This window comes from Nicotiana tabacum, chromosome 4 (genome assembly GCF_000715075.1).
Source record: "Nicotiana tabacum cultivar K326 chromosome 4, ASM71507v2, whole genome shotgun sequence".
Lineage (NCBI taxonomy): Eukaryota > Viridiplantae > Streptophyta > Magnoliopsida > Solanales > Solanaceae > Nicotiana > Nicotiana tabacum.
The window spans coordinates 67917747-67937623 of record NC_134083.1 but is presented as its reverse complement, the minus strand read 5'-3'; positions in this window follow the sequence as shown (position 1 = coordinate 67937623).

Genomic DNA, 19877 nt, shown 5'->3' with positions numbered 1-19877 from the left:
ATCCGACGTCGAAACCTATCAAATCAAGTACGATTGATCTCAAATTTTGCACACAAGTCATAATTGACATTACAAACCTATTTCGACTTCCAAAATCGGAATCCGGCCTCGATATCAAAAAGTCCACTCCCGGTAAAATTTCCCAAAAATCCTCCCATTTACCAACTTTCGCTAATTGAGGCTAAAATGACCTATGGACTTCCAAGGCGACATACGAACACTCTCCTAAGACCAAAATCACCATACGGAGATATTGAAACCGTCGAAACTCCATTCCGTAGTCGTCTTCACACAATAAAAACTACGGTCGATTCCTAGAACCTAAACTCCCAACTTAGGGACTATGTGTCCCATTTTACTCTAAAACAAAAAACGAATCATCCCGGCAAGTCACAAAACCCAAAAATGAAATATAAGGAGAAAAAAATAGAGGTTCAGGGCTATTACTCTCAAGACGACCGGCCGGGTCGTTACAAACTCGAAGACTTTAGCTCGACGACTTAGAGGACTTAAATACTTCAAATTGAAGACCGGTGAATGCTTGAATACTTCAACTTGAAGACTGGAGGACTTGCAAACTTCAACTTGAAAAATTGATGGACTTTAAGACTTCTACTTAAATACTTAGATGGCTTAAACATTTCAACTTGAAGACCGACGAGCTTGAAAACCGACGGACTGTAGGACTTGGCAAACTTTGAATACTTCAAATTGAAGGCGTAGCAGCCAAGACGAATTCCACTTGACTTGGAATAAAAGACTTCAACTTGAAGATTTGGCCTTCTACTAAAAGACTACATTCATCCATCAGAAATACCAATTTGCTACGGAGGCTTTCCCCCATTGAACCATCGATCTTTGATAAGGCACAAAGTTCAACGAAAGAATACATGTAAGCCTGATTTTTTTATAAGTCCCAATCAAGTGGATTATATTTCATCATGCTTCATTCGAACAATGATTGGGCAATATATATCTTTTGAACTCATGCGACTGAACTTAGAATGAAACTCTAAACTACCTATGTACCTCGTTGAAGAAGATTAAATCATACCGTAGTTCAGAATGGGTGAGGTTTTTTTCTGTTTAATGTCCTAACTTTTGCCTAAGCCGCCTATTTCGAGGTTTTCAACCTAGCAGACCCTTTATTTTTTGGGACGTACAAAGTTTGTAATCTTGTGCGCTAGGAGTAACATGCAGTTTATGCTCTTGCATCAAGGAGCGTAGTAATTTGAAGATTTAGCTTACGTTTTGAAATGCTTCATAACTTGAAGACTTACTCAATTTTGAAGATCTTTGTCACTTGAAGTTAGGCTCAAATTTGAAGTGCTTCGTGACTTGAAGTTTTAACTCAACTTTGAAGAGCTTTCGACTTGAGTTTTTTCTCGAATTTGAAGAGCTTTGCGACTTGAAGCTTAACTCGAATTTGAAGAACCTTACATCTTGAAGTTTGGCTCGAATTTGAAAAACTTTGCGATTTGAAGTCCTTGCTAGACTTTGAAGAGATTTCGACTTGAATTTTTGCTCGTATTTGAAGAGATTTGTGACTTGAAGACTTTGCTCGAATTTGAAGAGCTTTATGTCTTGAAGATTAAGTTCAAATTTGGAAAGCTTCGTGATATACAGTATGGATTCATGTGCCAAGAAGCATTATAACTTACATTTTAGGCTCGTGTGTTGAGGAGCATTACAACTTGCAGTTTAGGCTCGTGCGTTGAGGAGCATTGAGACTTGCAGTTTAGGCTCGTGCATTGAGGAGCATTACGACTTGCAGTTTAGGCTTGTGCGTTGAGGAGCACTACGACTTGCAGTTTAGGCTCGTGCATTGAAGAGCATTATGACTTGCAGTTTAGGCTCGTGCATTGAAGAGCATTACGACTTGCAGTTTAGGCTCGTGCGTTGAGTAGCATAGTGACATGCATAGATTCATCGGTTTCATTCTCGTATAAAAACTTTCCCTCATTCTATCCTTCTTGTTCTTCTTCTTTGTCGTAAGGCTTAAATATAGGTAGACCTTGATCTCCACTTGTGGCCATACTTAGTTCCATATCATGAGCACGAGTTTCTAGTTGTTCAAATGTTTTGTGCTTTATACCTTGTAAGATATAGTGAAGACCTCAATATATGCCTTGAATGCACATTTCGATGCCAGAAGTTTCATTAAGGCGATCTTTGTAGTTGAGCTTAAGCTTCTCCAGCGGTTGATGAAATCAATAATTGGCTCATCCTTTCGTTGATGAGCGTTTGTAAGTTCGATCATGCTTAAGATGCGTCTTATGCTATAGAAACGATTAAGAAACTCATACTCTAATTGCTCCCAACTATCGATGGAACCAGATTCGAGATTTGTGTACCAATCGAATGCATTACCTTTGAGATATCAAATAAACTATTTGACAAGATAATCACCGTACATTCCGGTATTGTTGCTAGTTTCAACAAAGTGCGCTACATGTTGTTTCGGTTTTTCCTTGCCATCAAATTGTTGCAACTTAGGAGGTTGATAACAAACATACATCTTTAAGTTATTAATTCTTTGCGTATACGACTTTGCATATGTGAGAGATAATTTGGATGACTCATGCTTATCTTTAATAGTCTCCATTATGAAGCCCTTTAATTTCTCAACAGGAACAGACCTTCAACGGAGACTTGAATCTCCTTGGTTGTCGTTGCTTGCTTTTCAAAGAGTCTTTTTTCTCTTGTGATCCTTCAAGATTTAAAGGTATTTTTGTGGATTCTCTCTCTAATATGCTATCCAATGTATTTGTTAACTTGGAAAGTGTAGCATCTTGATCTTGCACGCGCTTTGATAAGATTTCAATTGCTTTCGTCAAATTTACAAGTTTTTCTTCTACAATAGAAGCTTCAATAACCATTGCTTGCATGATCGTCGTAGTGGATGAAGAATGATATGGATCATTGTTTGGATTGAGCTTAGAGGTTGCATTAATGGAGACTAGAGGAGATCCAATGCTCAATTCATCATCATCGGCTTGCATGAAAGGTTTCTTGAACTTAGATAAACTAAGTTGAGAAAGAACCTCTTCGATCCTTTTGGCGACATCGTTCCCTTTTTGAGTCACGCTTGTAGAGGATCTTGTTTCTTTTGAGGATGAAGATCCGACAATAGGGCTTGATGCGAACGACGCTTGAAGTGTTTGTTATTCTAAAAATCTTACTTTGCTCCTTGTATTTGGCCCAAAGCTTCCAAAGGTAATATTGAGGATGTTTTCCGCATCAGCATAGAACTTGGAATTAGTAGCTTTAGTGAAAGTTGATCTGGAATTTATTTTCTTTGAAGCCATTTCGATGTTCTTGAACTTTGGTGATTGAAAAGTTGAGATGAGAGGTACAGATTATCCCACTAGGTGTGCCAGAATTTGTAGACTTAATTTGCGTCAGGGAAATAATCGAGACTAAAAAATATTACAACAATCGTAGTATTTGATTTTAATAATATGAGTGTACAATCACTATGAATCCTCTAATTTTTCATTCCAATAGTAAATAAATTCAAGTGCCCTTGAGCTTGAGCTTGATCTTGAATCTATATTTGTTTCCACGAACGATGATCTTGGATTCAACTAGCACAAAATTTGATTTGAACTCGTACTCCTTGAATCTTGATTTGTTCTTCGTTCTTGAGCTTGAACTTGATTTCTTGAATTTGAACTTGATTTCTTGAATCTTGAAACTTGTAGAGAAATTTGCGGCTTTTGATCCACGAGCTCTCTCTTGCTTCTTGTTATAACTTCCGGTCCCTTTTTGAGTTATGAAGACCCCTATTTATAGTTGTGGAAGGAAAGAGTTGTAATGAGAATAAACTCTTTTCGACCAATCAGACTGAAGGGTGACAAGGCTGCATTTGATTAGCCAGAACATGTCACTTGCACATGTGGCGCGGTTCCATTGGCCTTTTAACTTGATTTGGCATGCCTTGTCATTTTAACACATGACATGATCCTATTGGCTCTTCCGTTTGACTTGGCATGCCACGTTGTCACGACCCAAAATCTCACCTGTCGTGATGGCGCCTATCTCAATACTAGGTAAGCCGACAACCTCAATAAAACACAATATCTTTTAAGTTTGAAAACATAATACTTGAATTCAATAGAAAACCTCACAATTACAGATACAAAACACTCCCAAAACCCGGTGTCACTGAGTACATGAGCATCTAATAAAAATACGGAGTCTGACTGATAAAACACTGTCTGAAAGTATAGAACAGTACAATAACTGAAAGAAAGAGACACAAGGTCAGTGGACTCCAGGAAGCTACCTTGATAGTCTCCAACTGATAGCACTCACAGATCTAACAGTCACCGTATCCAAAAGCACCTGAATCTGCACACGAGGTGCAAAGTGTAGTATGAGTACAACCAACTCAATACGTAACAAGACTAAACCTTTGGGTTGAAAGTAGTGACGAGCTCCGCAGGTACAGTCCAGTATAAATAATGGTACAAAAATATAGTCATGCTTTCAAGTTCAACAGTTAAACTCAATACAAGTGAAATAGATCAATGTTGCATGATATGAGAAATATGACACCTTAGTAGAAAAGACCTTAGGTAAATACTGGTCACAAATTATTCGGTCACTCGGTACTGTTTACGGCCAATCCATCCCAGGGATATTCCATCCCGTATATATATACACATCGACTGACAGTCAGTCACCCAGTACCGTATAAGGCTAATCCAGCCCTGGGGTAATGTATCCCCAAATGTAAATGATACGGACAAGATCCATGTCCATATATATAGATATATATATATATATATATATAAAAATTTATCATAATATAAATAAGTAAGGCAAGTCCATGCCCTGGGAAGTCCATCCCGAATATATAATCATCTACACTCACTGGGGGTGTGTACAGACTCCGGAGGGGTTTCTTCAGCCCAAAAGTGATATAAAGCTGTTATGGTCTACTACAGGCTGGCAGTCCCGATCTGTATAATAAATAAGTCTATAAGGACTGCTGCAGGCGGGCAGCCTCGATCCATATAATAATAAAGCCTATAAGGCCTGCTGCAGGCGGGGCAGTCCCGATCCATATAATAATAAAGCCTATAAGGCCTGCTGCAGGCGGGCAACCCCGATCCATATAATAATAAAGCCTATAAGGCCTGCTACGGCGTGCAGCCCCGATCGAGAACAATAAAGCCTATAAGGCCTGCTGCGACGTGCAAGCCCGATCCCATAATAATAATAATAATAATAATAATAATAATAATAATAATAATAATAATAATAATAATAATAATAATAATAATAATAATAATAATAATAATAATAATAATAATAATAATATATAAAGCCAATATGGCCTGCTGCGGTGCGCAGCTTGATCCCATAAATATCCTCACAGTGGATGAATATGATTGAGCGTGAAATGTACATTTTTAAAACAATTAATTCAACAGCAACACGACCACATGGGTCCCAAAATATCGGCACGTAGCCTAAACATGATCTTTAATAAAAACCTCATCTCAATTTCTCTAACACGTCGAGGATACACGGATAATAACATGGTTCTTTAATTTTTCAACTCTACAGAATTTATTTAAGTCACAATTTCAATGGTGCACGTCCACACGCTCGTCAACTATCGTGTGCGTCACTTCCAAACAATTTATATAACACCAATTCGAGGATTCATAGCCTCAGAACCAGGTTTAGAACTGCTACTTACCTCAATCACGCTATCTCAATCCAATAGTAGAACCTTTTCCTTGATTATGCAATCCGAATGGCTCGAATCTAACCACAATTAGTTTGACACAATCAACACAAGCTATCGGAAATCAATTCCAAATGATAAAGGGCGGATCTTTAATTTAAACCCCCGAAGCCAACCATACTTGAAACTTACGGGGACATTATGTAATTCAATTCTAAGAGAGAAAATTTAGCCAACACACCCGAAATGCGCTTTCTTAATGATGCTACAACAATCAATTACACTAAGCAACTTCAATCTACAATATCAACATCCCATGGGACCAACATTTGTTACAATTCCATAGTTTAGGCCATTTAGACAATTTATCAAACACCTGGTAGGCATAAATTTCTACATCTCTTAACAATAGAATTAGTTCATCCAATTACCACCATTTTCCAGCAATTTATCCCACCATCATTCTTTAATAATTTATACTTCCAACATCACATGTGTGACCAACCATTCACACCCAACCAACATAATTCAATCAAATAATCACTTTTCAATTTCTACAATGGTTATGCATTTAAATTGGGAATTTATGGCTTTCAATCACCATACCATGAGTTCTATTAGTTGATTCATACTCATATTTCCATAATAAATCAGTGCATGTAAGTTTAAGGGTGTAGGATTACCTTTTTGGAAGCAATCTTGCAAAACCCTCCATTGAGTTCTTGAAGAAATTTCTTGAAGATCTAAGTATTTTATGTGTAGATTTCATCAATACTAGTGTAGAAATGATAGAATTTCACACCAAGATAATGGGGATTGATTACCTTGAAGAAGAGAGGAGCTGGTGGTCTTGAGAGAATGGAGGAAAACCCCAAAATACGTCCAAGATGAATGGGGGAAATGAACCCCCGAAATGAGTACTTAAATGAAAAGCTTCAGGTGGTAGCATGCCAGGTCCAGTGCCAAACCTCTATAACGCACTGGTTTTCAAAGTTGCTGAGAGGGCTGGCATGCCACAATCCACGCATTGCACGGATTCTAGCACGCTCCAAGTGGTTTTCTTTTCCATTTCTTACTTCTCTACTCACCCTCACTTGATACCTTGCTATGATATAGATCCGAATTGACTACAAATTTTGCACACAAGTCTCATTTTACATTACGGACCTACTCCAACTTCCGGAATCGAAATCCGGCCTCGATATCAAAAAGTCCACTCCCGGTCAAACTTTCCAAAAATTTAATATTCGCCATTTCAAGCCAAATTCCACTACGGACTTCCAAATAATTTTCCGGACACGCTCCTAAGTCCAAAATCACCATACGGAGCTATTGGAATTGTCAAAACTCCATTCCGGGGTTATTTACACATAAGTCAACATCCGAACACTATTTTAACTTATGCTTTAAACCTTGGAACTAAGTGTTCCAATTCATTCCAAAACCTTACCGGACCCAAACCAATCACCCCGGTAAGTCATATCAACTGTAAAGCATAAATTGAGCAGTAAATGGGGGAACAGGGCTGTAATACTCAAAACGACCGATCGGGTCGTTACATTCTCCCCCACTTAAACATACGTTCGTCCTCGTATATGCCAAGAGTTCTTCCTAACCTTCAAATCTCTATTCCATCTTACCACGCACATACTCGAGGTTGATCCCACGCCACCCTATTCCACACAGGCTTGACAATACCACGTAATTGAAGATCATTACTTTAACCTTAGCCCATAAACCTTGGAATTCAATTTCCAACATTCAGAATTTCTTTTCAAGACTCGAATCTCACCTCTACACACTGTATGAGTCTGAACAAGCTGCATCAAGCCATAACCATAACCCCATATATAGTCACGTAACTTACTACACAACTCGCATGCTCGCAGCACCATTTTCGATCACAGTAACTACTCCAAACTAACCCGATAATAGTATTAAACCCCATATCAAGACAAACCTCATTCCAAAACCTTCGTACACTGCTGATAATGAAAGAAACACGTGGAATCTCGTAACCCCTTATCAAATCAACAAGTCATGGAGCTTTCTCGCACCAACCAGAATCATAATCACCTTTTAAGATGACTTTCAATATTATCCGCCCAATATACCGTAATAAAATCTCATAGTACCCATTCTATGTCCAATGACTATATATTATTAAACATAACTATCCCACTGACATGCCACACCAATACAACTCAAGCCACAACTGTGCAACCTTGTACCCAAAATGGAAGATGTCTCAAAGTAGAAAACCGTATTGCAAGTTCAACAATCACCACCACAACTGCAATGCTATAAGCTCATTATATATAGTGGAACCAAGACACACGAATTTAATAACAGTAACCAGCTCTTCTAGAGCTCATATTGACATCACTTGCACGGACAACTCACATGCTATAGTATCAATATCTGGACCCGCACGGACAACTCACGTGCTAATAATATCAGTACATGGATTCGCATGGACAACTCATGTGCCAATAATATAGTCCGTCTGGCATGGTCACAGGCCTCCAGTCCAAGCATATCATACAGGAGCAATCAAATAAGTATACATGTATATGATAAACTAATTATGATTCTCATGCTCCTGGACTGGTATAAATAATACGCCATAGAGTAGGCAGGTGCAAAGTGTGCTATCACTACTCAAATTGGCAAGTTAACGCAGAAATAGTAACTACCCAATTTATTCAGGGAATTAGCCTATTTGTAACCTCAAGTGTAGTCCATATAGTTCTCAACAAAAGTACAGATACGAGAAACGTTATAACTTTACGCTTAACAGTCAACTCTAGGCATATCTTTGCCTAAGCATTCTTCTGAGTATAAATACTTGCCCTGATACCCGCACATGGGCTCAAACCTCACATATATGTGCACTCATAGCACGTAGCTATCATAAATAATTAGCGCAATTAGTGCCTCCACTGAGTTTTAAATAAAATAGTCACCTCAAACAGGTCGCAACCCCGAAACAATATGCTTCTGAGAACTCCCAGTCTCCAATTTTATATAACACATGAATCACCGTAACTGGTCCCAACTCTAGCACTCAAATGACTAACACATCTTTCATGCACAATCTTCCCACTAGGAATACTTTCAAAATTCTTTCGTGCCATATAGCAATAGTTTGAATATCAGCAGTCTATCAACCAGGTGAGCACCGCAATACTAATGAACATTCGTAAATCAAAACACAATGCCATTTTGAAATGTGCACCCTTCTCAGGGATTACCGAGCAATTATAACATTCATCTAAATATATAACACTGATAATTCTGTCCAGAATTCGTGACCTTCCCTTCAAGAATGAACTGTCACCTTGTACATGTACATCTTAATCCCGCACAACACACCACATCTATCATGCCATCATGTGCCAAGCACAAGAATCTCATTATCAACTTTGAGTCACCAGCAAATTACATACCCTATTAGTTAGAAACCTTTCTCTTGCTTATTTCCCGGAGGAAATCACAATACACAATACGTTCCCCACACCAGTAGAACATATCCGGTTCAACCATGGTAGAAACCATCAATAACACTTTGAAATCCATTTCCACATAACCAAGCTATCAGAACTGAATTCCTCTAACTCGGCCAAGCCACACAGGTCACCAACCCAAGAATATTTTCACTAAAACATCTGTAGAGCCTCACTACTTCATAGGTACCCAAAGAACCGATCATACCATACTAGTCCAACCTACTACCTAGTCGTCCTATTTTTTTCTGAGTTTCTTCTGAATTACCCTCAAATTGACACTTCTCCCTGTCAGAACTTCACGACCCTTACCCAAATTTCACTACAAGACATCCTAACATAAAACCACACCGCCCTAAGGCCCATAAGCCATTATATTCTTCTTAAGCAACCTCATAAGTACCACAACTGAAATGCCCACTCTGAAAATACCTTATGTGAATTTAAAATTGTTCTTTTAACTTTCTTATACTGGAATATAGAATCCATAGTCATACAGAATTACCACAAGTCCCGAAACCATCAAATGAAAATCCCAGATTCTATCCATACACGAATCCGAAAAAAAATCTCGATTGCAATATATAAATCTTGAACCCATTAGAACCTTCTAGAGAGTTATCCACTCTGCTCAAATCTAAATCGCACCACCCAAACGGGCCGAAAGACACGTGCTCCCTTAGCTTAACAACATTAACACTGCCTTAACACCACCAATCAATTCATACTCCGTGCATACTACATCCAACATTAACAACTTGATCATCCCATGATTTTCATATACTCATAAAGTGCAATATAACCCATATTCAGGAATTTCTTTACTCGAGTCATCCTCGATCTCAATCTTTGCAAGTCATAACTGATTCACATGTATGCCTCAAACCGAAACCAGCACAACACATAATAATGAAATCAAGTCGTCAATAGCAGGCTCCCCCACTTGGCTCGAATCCATAGAACAAAACATTCCATAATGCATAATATCCATACTGTATTACTGCCATAATACTGCAGTCAGTTCAACAAAAATTCTTCACAAGTTCAGGTAACACAAACCACAAAATACCTTAATTCATCCGCTAAGCTCGTTTTCATTCTCGTGACAGTCAAGTCAACTTTCTCAACCAGATTCAAATTCAAATCTCAACACATACACTCCGCTGGTAGAAAAGAAACTCTCTACTCAACATTATAAGGAACACACCTATGTAGATTACTCTGCAGAAGATAACTCACCTGCTTAGCCTCAAATTGACATCTTGTTATACCCTTTCCCAACCACAAGTACTACACAATCACTTACTCTTTCTGAGTCGAGACTCATTAACAAGACATGAAAATTTAATTTGTCCCAAAATTTAACAACGTGAAAGCTTCCTCAATACACTCATAATTCAAGACTATATGTCAAATCAAGAGAGAAATCAAGCACCCAATAGCAAACTCTTGAGTCACAAGTAACTTTATTCGTCACATTCAACCTAACTAAACACATCCCACAATCACATCATACTTATCATATAGACATTCAAACGCTCATCGAGCCATGATTTCCACTCATAGGGATACTACCGGATATATGAGTCCAAATGTACAAGTTTACACAACTGAAACTATCGATCTTAAGTTGCGGCCTAACCATAGCCTCAAGTACTCCAGACTGGCCCATCACCAAAACACAGAATATATATCACGAATCTCGTTCATGGAAACACAAGCCAGTGATGCAGAACCGATATCGAGCGCTCACATGTGCACACGAATGCATGGAAGGAATTCAAAGAGTTATGTTTCAAACTGAATCAATTCTGCACGATAGAATACAAGAAAGTGAAATTTTCCTAAGGGTTCGACGACCTCTCGAAGATAAGTACAGACGTCTCTGTATCGATCCGCAAGACTCTACTAAACCTACTCATGACTCGTGAGACCTATGTAATCTAGGCTCTAATACCAACTTGTCACGACCCAAAATCCTAACCTGTCGTGATGGCACCTATCTCAATACTAGAAAATCCAACAACCTCAATAAAACACAATATCTTTTAAGTTTGAAAACATAATACTTGAATTCAATAGAAAACCTCACAATTACAAATACAAAACACTCTCAAAACCCGGTGTCATTGAGTACATGCGCATCTAATAAAAATATGGAGTCTGACTGATAAAACACTGTTTGAAAGCATAGAACAGTACAATAACTGAAAGAAAGAGACATAAGGTCAGCAGACTCCAGGAAGCTACCTTGATAGTTGTCGCGCCCCTCTTTCTCGCGAAATCAGGTTTCGACGTTGACAAATCTTTTAAAATGGAGGATAGGTATTAAAAGAGAAGAGTCGTCACCTAACGGATTAAGGTGTGTTAGGGCACCTATTTGCAAATGACTCAGGTTTACTAGTTTGCGTCACCAAAGATCGGGTAAGGACTCAAATCACCTCGAGGAGAAGGTGTTAGGCACTCCTCGAGGTCCACAACGGTGGGTCCCGGCCAAACTCAAATCATGTGAATTAGTCTAAGAGAAAAGAAATAATTTGGACAAAGAAAGAACTATTTTAACAGGAATGGGGGTTCCTAAGTTTTTTAGCGTAAAGGATCACCCCGTGCAACATAAATAATACTTTGTAACTCCCTCAAGATGGGGTGTTACTCATATTATTCAGCGGGCACATACTATCATCTCATGCTGCTCGATTACTATCTTTCAGTTGTTTACCTAAAGAGCTCTATTTGATTCTCAGTCGTACCATATGCGTGCACTACCCGTCCCATGCCTATGGTCCAAGAGGCATTTGGACCTCTATTTCAGGGCAGTTCTAGACCTTAACTTAGGTTGCTCAAAAAGAAAAAACTAGGCGACATACAAAAAACAGTTAGGACTTTCAAATAGAAACAAGTATGGGCTCAAGTTACCCTATGTATTTAGACATCAAATGCATGCCAAACGGATTAGCATTAAAAGGTTTTATTAATTGCAAAATCCTATAGGCAGGATATCTATGTAATATTGACGAACGAGCAGACAGTCGTATACAAAGTCAATTTCTTAATGCGATTATTAGGAACTACAAAGTTTGCCTACTGAATTTAGCATGATAAATTAAGCCTACCAGCATGGTATCTAGGTGTTTTGTGCGATAGTAAATAGTGTCAGTTCACAGAAACAAACCTAGAATTATTTGCTTTAATCCAATAGGCATGTTTTCTAATGAAGGTAACGGCACAGAAAACGGGCATAAACAACAATTAAACAAATTCAGACGTGCATTCTATAACTTGATCCAGTTTGAATCCTATAGGCATGATTTCTATAATCTGAACAGTTTTTGAATCCTATAGACATGATTTCTATAATCTGAACGAAACAGTATGCAAGCAGGAATTCACACACACATCGGACCATACCATTTCTATAGGCATGGTTTGTAACGGAACATTATTGAGCCAAACATTGAGCCTATGGACATGGTTGCTAACACATAATGACTGAACACAATAAGACACTTAGAAGCATGATTTCTAACATATAACATCCAACATCACAGCATTAACCCTATAGGCAGGATTTCTACCCCCACTTTATAGCAAGTATAAAATAAGAACCCTTTCTCATTTTTACTAATACCCCAGAATTGTTATTACAAATAATTATTACATACCAGAATTTAATGAATGAATTACAAGGTAAGTAAAACTATAGGGAACCTACAGCAGGCCCAAATACACCTGGACAGGCCAAGGCTTTCAACTCACAGTAGTTCCAAAAGCCCATGTTCATAGATACACAATAACCAATAGTGAATGACTCACCCATATTTCAAGGATAAGCATACAGAACCCCAAATCTCTAGTGTGTTAGAGTTCCCAAGGGCTTCAGGAACTCAGGGCAGTGCTCGCACTAGAGAAAATGATCAGAAACAGTTCAAGGAAGACTAATGACCAAATCCTAGTGTGTCAGAGTTCACAAGGGTCTCACATGAACCCTGAGCAGTGCTCACACTAGGGAGGCCAGAGGACATAACCTAAATAACTTTGGCTTTCAACAAGCAAAGAATGAGGATTCAAGAGAGTAGGATGGGATTAGGGGATACACTTAAGGACAAAATCACATATAGAGCATGTACAAACAAATAGCAAACATATTTGAACCTAAGCATACTTAATCATGTTTTTAAGAGTTAACAAAGTCACATGCTAATAAGGCCAGTTCATAAACATATTCACAGTGATAACAGAGACTTCAGATCAGGCTAAGTCATAGAAAGAAAACACATTGATTAGCAGTAGGAACTGATTAAGACAATCTAGTAGAGGTATCATAACATAGTGAGAACAGAACTAAACAGGCCGTAACAAGTTCAACAAATAAACATTATAAATCTGTTAAGGCACACATCTATACATGGCTAAAGAGGTATGAAAGCATGTTTAACTCTAAATGATAGTCCTCAATAAAACAGAATTAGGCAGATTTCATTAATCAATTCAAACTAAGTTCGACGTGTCTTAACTACAAGTAATAGCATTTAGGGTAACATGGCCTAATGGCAGTAACACATTGAGCAAATAATCATAATGAAAGGGCAGAAGATTCAATAACTCACCAGTTAAGATGAACAGGGAAAAGGAATCCAACAGTATAGCAAATATCACCAAACGGAAGCAAAAAAGATTTCTGGTAATAGCTTTCAGTCGGCCAAGAATCAAAACACATAATATTATTGCTCAAGAGAGCAAGATTACACAGCTTTTGGAATATAGTAGTGAAAAGGTTTTTTTGAACTCTGAATCTTCTTTTTTTTCAAAGGGGAGTGGAGGGGTTTAAATAGTGCAGAGATTAGAACATAGAAATAGCTAATTTAAATACTAAAGGCAAGTACTTAAATTTTAGGTAAAAATACACAAAATCGGCAGAAAAATAAGGCAAAGAATCATATAGGCATATAATGAACAGACAAGAAATTATTATTAAAAAAAAAAGAATACTAAATCGAACCATATTTGGTTCAAGTAAAAGGATCTGAAACCCTAAGTTAAGTAAACCACAAAATTGGCAGAAAATAAAGGTAAGAATCACATATTAACATAAAAATAAACATAGGTAAGAAATTATTCAAAAGGAAACCTAGAATCGAACCAGATTTGGTTCAAGTAAAAGGGTTTGAAACCCTAAATTAGGTAAGTGAAGGGAATCGACAAAATAAGCAGATTCACAAGTAATAGAATGAATATAGACGAAAAAATGCTAGAAATCAGAATTTGAACCAGTTTAGGTTCGAATCAAAGAAAAATCTGGAACTCTAACCTTTAGGGTTTAGTGCGAATCAACGAGATATGAGAGAATTATTACAAAATAACGTGCTTGGACTCAAGGTTGTCCAGATTCAATAGACAAACATAGATTTGGACAGAATCAAAGCGGGGTACTTGCCATGTTTAGGCAAGTACCTAAGTCACTCTGTAACATAGCACCAAATAAGGGAAAAACACCGAAATGGCAAGGGAATAGGGAAAGAATCCCATTAGGAACGGGATTTGGGGGGATTTGGGTGAGGCAGCGGAATTAGGGTTCATCAGTAGAGAGGAAATAAGGGTGGCGGGTTTAGGGAAATGAGGGTTAGGGTAGAGAGGAGGGAGATATACGGAAAGGGGGTGGTTATTTATGGGTCGTTGATCATCTTTGATCAACGGCCGAGATTTAAACAGAATGGGGTCGGGTTTTAATAAATGGGTAAGGGTAATTGGGTTACGAGTATTGGGCTTGGGCTGGTTTGGGTGGTTTTTGGTAGTCTTAGGTCCGAAATTAATTTTAAAAATGGGGCCAGATTTTACATACCCAAATTTAACAAATAAAATAATTTGCAAAAATAATAGATAAATAATAAAAATATCATTTGTGCATAAAATGATTGAAAACAAATATTCAACATTATAAAAATATAAAAATATTATTTTTGCATAAATAAAGTAATTATAAGTACATATAGGCTATTATTGGAAAAATATGCAATTTTAGCCTTTAAAATGCAAATGTAATTATAACAAATCTACTAAAAATATTTAAAACCTAATATGGGTGTAAATGATGAGTTTAGATGATAAAAGCATCATAAAAATTATTTGTAAGGTAATTAATGGGTATTTATATAATACAAATGCGAAAATAAATTGATTTTAAGCCTTTAAAATTATGGAAAATTACAAAAATACTTGTATATGCTTGTAAATCAAATGATGATGCATACACACTATTTTGAAATATATGCATATATATGCTATTTTGAAAGTATTTTGCATATTGAAAAATATATAGGAAAAAATTGGGTATCAACAGCTGCCCCTCTTTACCCGGAAAGGATGAAAGAGTTGTCGGGTAAAGAAATGATGACCAATTTTGACCGAATGGGGTGTTTTTAAAAATATAGGTTGCACCTTGGTCTCTGAGCTGCCTACGTATCCCTAGTTATACAGGAATCAAGCCATGTGTAGTTCTGGATCTGACGGTGGAATAAACCGATGGAATTGTTGTAAGAACGGACTGAATATTCTGGATATGACAGGTTGAGAATGCTTACGGATATTTGAGTATGCATCAGGTGAGAATAAGTAACGGACGGTGGTCGGTTGCGTTTGAAATAATTGAAGGATATGAACGTTGAATGGAACTATAGCGAAGATTGCTCCCGTTATGAGAATGGTTACTTCCCGGATTACCTGCAAACTCAGAATACAATGCATGCATACAAATTATCGCATAAATTTAAACATGATGCAAATTCCCTTTGGACCATGGAGATCGTCCTTGGAAGGTGAGGATGACGTCCTTAGACCATGATGTCCCGGGCCATGAATTGTGCGGTAAAGGATTCACAGGCTATGAAATGATGTTCTCAGGCTATGAAGATGGTGCCTCTGAACCATGATGCCTTTGAATAATGATGTGCAAGATTAAGAGATCCTCAGGCCATGGCATGGTGTCTCCCGGCTCTGAGGATGATGCCTTCGGACTATGATGCCTTCGGACAAATTAGTTTTGTATCAGCCCATGAGATGCAGAGATATGATGCTTGAGATAAAACAAGACAAAGCTTAGTCTTGTATAGAGTCAGGAGCAGAGCTTAGTCCCGAGAGAAGAGAATAATTCAAGGTTTGGGGCAGAGCAACATTTGTGGTTATGCAAGGAGAGACAATGCTTAGTCTCATGCAATGAGAAGGCAATGCTTAGCCTTGTGCAGTTGAGGAGTCAGGGCTTAGCCTCATGCAAGATGGAGACAATGCTTGGTCTCATGCAAGGGGAAGGTAATGCTTAGCCTTATGCAGTTGAGGAGGCAGGGCTTAGCCTCATGCAAGATGTGAGACAATGCTTAGTCTCATGCAATGGGAAGGCAGAGCTTAGCCTCATGCAATTGAGGAGGTAGGGCTTAGCCTCATGCAAGATTTGAGACAATACTTAGTCTCATGCAAAAAAAAGGCAGAGCTTAGCCTTATGTAGCTAAGGAGGCAGGGCTTAGCCTCATTCAAGATTTGAGACAATTCTTAGTCTCATGTAATGGGAAGGCAGAGCTTAGACTTATGCAATTGAGGAGGAAAGGCTTAGACACATACAAGATTTGAGACAATGCTTAGTGTCATGCAAGGAAAGGCAGAGCATAGCCTTATGCAGCTAAGGAGGCAGGGCTTAGCCTCATGCAAGATTTGAGACAATGCTTAGTCTCATGCAATGGGAAGGCAGAGCTTAGCCTTATGCAATTGAGGAGGCAGGGCTTAGCCTCATGCAAGATTTGAGACAATGCTTAGTCTCATGCAATGGGAAGGCAGAGCTTAGTCTCGTGCAGGGGAAGGCACTGCTTAGCCTTATGCAAGATGGGAGACAATGTTAGTCTTATGCAAGAGAAGGCAGGGCTTAGCCTCATGCAAGATGGGAGACAATGCTTAGTCTCATGCAATAGGAGACAATGCTTAGTCTCATACAGTTGAGGAGGCAGGGCTTAGCCTCATGCAAAATAGGAGACAATGCTTAGTCTCATGCGATTAAGGAGGCAGGGCTTAGCCTCATGCAAGATGGAGACAATGCTTAGTCCCGTGCAATAGGAAAGGCAGAGCTTAGACTTATGCACGGAAAGGCAATGCTTAGCCTTAAGCATGAAAAGGAAATGAGTGATAGCAGAGTATTTCTTAGCTGGAGTTATGTTTGCGTTTGGCAGCTTTGTCGTTATGAAGATAGTGACTCCGAGATGTGCCCGAATTTAAGAATATTTCCTGTTCCCGCATCCAAAGGACAATCGTGAGTTTTACAGGGGAAGGTTGGTTCGTGCCTCCGCCTTCCTGCTTTGCTTTCTCTGTATCGAAGTATTGCTTGAGTTGCCACGGGTAGCATCTGGTTGTTTCATAAAAATAAAGTTTTTGAAAAATGTGCGTGCATATGATATTAGTATGCAATATCGGATAAATTAGATGAACCAATAATTTTGACATTATCAGAGACATTGCGACCTTCTTGCCATAGAAATTTGAGGGTCCTCCTCAAAATTCTTCCCCAGATATCTAGACGAATTTCTGGCTATTCCGCATACGGTGCCGTTGGCTGAGCTTGCCCGGAAATTTTGAGGGTCCTCCTCAAAAATCTGGCCCAGTTTCCGATTATGGGGAAAATGAAAATTTTATTGAATTGTTACTGAACTCGCAGGGCTGCCTATGTATTCCCTCTTAAACGGGAATCAGGTCAAGCATAGTTCAGTTACATCATAAGAAGAAATGTAAAAAGTTTAAACATAGTATCTTTTGACTGCATCTGAGTTGATAGGCTTTGGCCAAATTTCTCCATCCATTTCTGCGAGTATGAGTGCTCCTCCTGTTAGTACCCTGTGAACCATATAAGGCCCTTTCCAGTTGGGTGAGAATTTTCCTTTGGCTTCATCCTGATGTGGAAAGATCTGTTTCAACACTAGCTGCCCCGGTGCGAACTGTCTAGGTTTAACCCTTTTGTTGAAACCTCTGGACATTCTATTCTGATAAAATTGACCATGACACACTGCATTCATTATTTTCCCATCTATAAGGGCTAATTGCTCATAGTGGCTCCTTATCCATTCTGCGTCACTGAGTTCAGCTTCTTGTATAATTCTCAAAGAAGGAATTTCTACCTTGGCGGGGATTACGGCTTCAGTACCGTAGACCAATAAATAGGGAGTTGCCCCAGTTGATGTGCGGATTGTGGTACGATACCCCAATAAGGCAAATGGTAACTTCCCGTGCCATTGCTTGTGGTTGTCTACCATCTTCCTCAGTATTTTCTTGATATTCTTGTTTGCGGCCTCCACGGCTCCATTCATTTGGGGCCGGTATGCTGTGGAGTTTATGTGCTTGATTTTGAAGGTCTCGCACATGGCTTTCATTAGATCACTGTTGAGATTGGCGGCATTGTCAGTAATGATAGATTCTGGAACCCCGAATCGGCAAACAATACGATCTCTGACAAAATCTGTGACGACTTTCTTGGTTACAGCTTTGTAGGATGCAGCTTCAACCCACTTTGTGAAGTAGTCTATGGCCACTAAAATGAACTTGTGCCCGTTTGAAGCAGCGGGCTCAATTGGTCCAATGACGTCGATTCCCCAAGGTGCACTCGTTGCATTGAGTTCATTTGGCGGCACCCATATCATATCTGCGTGTATTTGGCACTTATGACATTTCTGGACATACCTGATGTAGTCTGTTTCCATAGTCATCCAAAAATAACCTGCCCTTAGTATCTTCTTGGCTAAAGCGAAACCATTCATGTGTGGTCCGTAAATTCCATAGTGTATCTCTTCGAGCAGTTTGGAAGCTTCCTTGGCGTCAACACACCGTAATAATCCTAAGTCTGGAGTCCTTCTGTACATAATCTCTCCACTTTGGAAGAAATGGTTGGACAATCTTCGGAGCGTGCATTTTTTAGTATGCTTTGCATGCTCCGGGTACTCTTCTTTTGCCAAGTACTCCTTGATATCATGGAACCATGGATTACCGTATGCTTCTTCTTAAACATGAGCGATGTAAGCCGGCTGATTATGAATCCTTACCGGAATGGGGTCGATGAAGTTCTTGTCCGGATGTTGTATCATGGAGGACAAAGTGGCCAATGGGTCTGCGAACTCATTCTGGATTCTTGGGACATGTCTAAACTCTATCTTCGTGAACCTCTTCATCATCTCTTGCACATGATATAGATATGGTAATATCTTGGTATTCTTTGTAGCCCATTCTCCCTGCACCTGATGTACCAGCAAATCTGAATCGCCAATTACCAGTAATTCCTGGATATTCATATCAATGGCCAAATTGAGCCCCAATATGCAAGCCTCATATTTTGCCATATTATTGGTGCACGAAAATCTGAGTTTCACGGATACCGGATAACGTTGACCTATTTCTGACACCAAGACGGCTCCAATACCCACTCATTTGAAGTTTGCGGCTCCATCGAAAAACATTCTCCACCTGTCGTAGGCTTCGGCGATATCTTCTCCTACGAATGATACTTCTTGATCAGGAAAATACGTTTTTAGTGGTTCGTATTCTCCTCCTACAGGATTTTTTGCAAGATGATCCGCTAATGTTTGTCCCTTAACTGCCTTCTAAGTCACATAGACAATGTTGAATTCACTCAACAATAACTGCCATTTTTC